The 2,926-nt window shown below is 36.1% G+C and overlaps 1 non-coding gene across 1 annotated transcript; it reads left to right on the top strand.

Annotated features, from left to right (window-relative positions):
• Positions 1–330: 330 nt before the first annotated feature.
• Positions 331–459, top strand: LOC132521416 (small nucleolar RNA SNORA56). The gene has a single exon (XR_009540866.1). It is a non-coding gene; the product is annotated as a small nucleolar RNA SNORA56 (small nucleolar RNA).
• The last annotated feature ends 2,467 nt before the right edge of the window (positions 460–2,926 follow it).

The raw sequence follows: 2,926 nt of genomic DNA, 5'->3' as shown, positions 1-2,926 counted from the left end.
GTTGGTACTTCTTTATATATTTTATTAGCTTTTTTTTCCCTCTTAACTTATCCTGACACCCTTATTATATACAGTTTTGAAATAAAGTATACTAAAACTAGAGAAAATAATGTGGTTATAATAGGTTCAATTTTTATATTCTTACCTCTGGTTAAATGTACATTTATCTTGAATTTTTTTATTTAAGTGGATATTTTGGGCTTCTTTTTGAGTCTAACATCAAGTAGGCATGCCGGAATAAGTAGAATATATAAAATAATTGAAATTTAATATACTTTTAAATATTTGTTTTCACAATGATAAAATACAGAATGTAAAATAGAAAATGAGCAGTAGACAGTTATCCCTTTCTAGTCTGGCTCATGGGTCTCTAGAGGGAGTCAATCTGCAACAGTAAGTGGTGAGTTCTTCTGTCTAGCATCAGTATTTTGATGGTGGCTTTGGACTTGCCAGATATTACTTGCCAGAGAGAGGTCATGGCCAAAGCAGTAAAAGCGCCACAGGCAGTTGCTAAAGCAGTAAAAGCCCCAAATCGGAAGCAAGAAAATGAAAGCAACAAAAACATCTCCAGTGTCTCCACAGTTGGTCAAGAAGGAAAAGAAAAAGGACAAGAAGACCAAAGCTCCTCTGGAGAATGTGGGTGAGCCTGGAGATAGGGACCCTGATACCAAAAAGAAGAAGAATATAAACATGGAAGTAGTTTCTGAGTAGTGGAGACCACTTTAAGCACTGTGTCCAGCTGGGAGGAGAAATTAAAGCGTTATTGAGAAAAAAAAAATAGAAAATGATTTCTCATGCCAGCACAGTTTTTAAAAGAAAAAATAACATGATTAAGACAGGTAGATATCATGAGCCTACTTGTTAAATCTGCTCTCATATCACTAAAGGTACTTATCCTATTAACTATGCTTTCCCCTTATTGTAAGGGTCAACTCAGTGAATAAATCCTTTGCACCATGCACAGCATTTTGTTTTATTGAGATTATTGATGGTGCTTCTAATTTTGACCCTGAAAAAAATCAATAAGCTGATGCTGAGAGACTTAAATGGTATGCATGTTCACACAGGAGTAATACCCAATTATCAAGATAATAATTATCTTCAATTTTAGAACTAAAACATCCTACATATAGGCTACATCTAATAATAAGGAGAAGAACAGCAGTGAGGAGCTATTTTCAGAAGGAACAGAAGAACTATTCCATGATAGATGGAAAGCATTCTGAAGCCCCAATGCCTGATAAGCCCTGCTGCTAATATGCATGGTATTCTTGTGTTCAGTAATAGGAGAGCTTATTCAACTTCAACTTGGTAAGAGGTTCAGTATTTCTTTATGAGCTATGAAAATTAATTACAGGCAATATTTAAAATTTAAATTAGTCATTAGTTTAAAATGAGGGGAATTAATTTAATATTCTACTATGATATACAGATTATAATCATATAGTTGATAACATGGAGAGATAGTTAAATTTTAATATAAAAAGTAATGTTTAGGTTCATCTTGGACTGGCTAGCTACAATTCTTGTTAAGCTTCTAAGGGAGAAAAAGGAATGAATTAGAGGACATCTAAATTTATACCATATAAAATAATTATGCTCTTCTTAATCATCAACATAATTGTAAAAGTTTGTCTTAAATTTGTATATGTAGCAGGGTGTGTGTGTGTATGTGTTACACATGGAAACCTCAGATAATGATTAACTGACTATGGATAGCTATTGACATTGAAAAGGACTCTAACAGTCATTGAGCTCTATGTCCCAGGTACTGGTTCTCCTTGAGTCACAGTTTTAATTTTCTGTAAGACTGTCTGGCCCCGCTTACCTCTCTCATCTCTCCTTGCTTCCCCTCTGTCTCTCAGAGCCCATTCATTCAGCATGCCCTCTATCCTTCAGTGCCTCCTACTTACTCTGTACCCTTTACCTGAAATACGTTTTCCTCCTCCCCTCACTTAACTAAGTCCAACCCATCCTTTAAGGAAACTGTCCCTCCCCGCTATTTTTTGGTGTGATTTTATCTGATTAATATTAGTATCCCGATTAGAATGTAAGATATACGAGGCCACCCTTGAATAAGTGAGTTCTATGTCTGTTTTTCCTCATGTTTTTCCTTACTAGTACACACAGCATCTAGTCTTGTCTTTTTTTTTTTTTTTTTTTTTTTTGCGGTACGCGGGCCTCTCACTGTTGTGGCCTCTCTCGTTGCGGAGCACAGGCTCCGGACACGCAGGCTCAGCGGCCATGGCTCACGGGCGCAGCCGCTCTACGGCATGTGGGATCTTCCCGGACCGGGGCACGAACCCGTGTCCCCTGCATCGGCAGGTGGACTCTCAACCACTGCACCACCAGGGAAACCCTAGTCTTGTCATTTTAAAAACATTTCAACAGTGAATGAAAAATTTATTTGCACAGTTTATCACATTCTTTTTTTTAAAATCTCATGACCAAAATTCAAAATAATATCATCATACTATTTTCTAAGTAGCATGTTATTGTACGCACTTTAAGTCTTTAGGGTAGCAATTTTGAACATAGTACAAAATATCCAAAAGCAGACATTACCAGTTGAGCTTAGACTTCCAAATTTAAAATAAAATAAGGAAAATAAAATAAGCTATAATAATGATACATTTCTTCATAAAATGGTGGTCAAGTAAATTGTAAAACTGTAATATTTGGGTGAAATCAGGAGTCCTTTCTTGAATATCTGTTTTCAGACAACTGTCAAAACACACAAAGAAACAAAACAATACAAATGAAAAACAAATACACTAAAGTAGTGCCCTTCTGAATAGAAGTGAGTGCCATTTTGAAAAAAGACACTGGAACATGCCTGGGAAAAGAAACAAGGGAAGACACAGGGCAAAAGATCCTCAAATGATAGCTACCACACATTCCACATCCATGGGTTTACCTAACATCT

Source organism: Lagenorhynchus albirostris, chromosome 5 (assembly GCF_949774975.1).
Source record: "Lagenorhynchus albirostris chromosome 5, mLagAlb1.1, whole genome shotgun sequence".
NCBI lineage: Eukaryota > Metazoa > Chordata > Mammalia > Artiodactyla > Delphinidae > Lagenorhynchus > Lagenorhynchus albirostris.
This window is presented reverse-complemented; position numbering and strand designations above follow the sequence as displayed.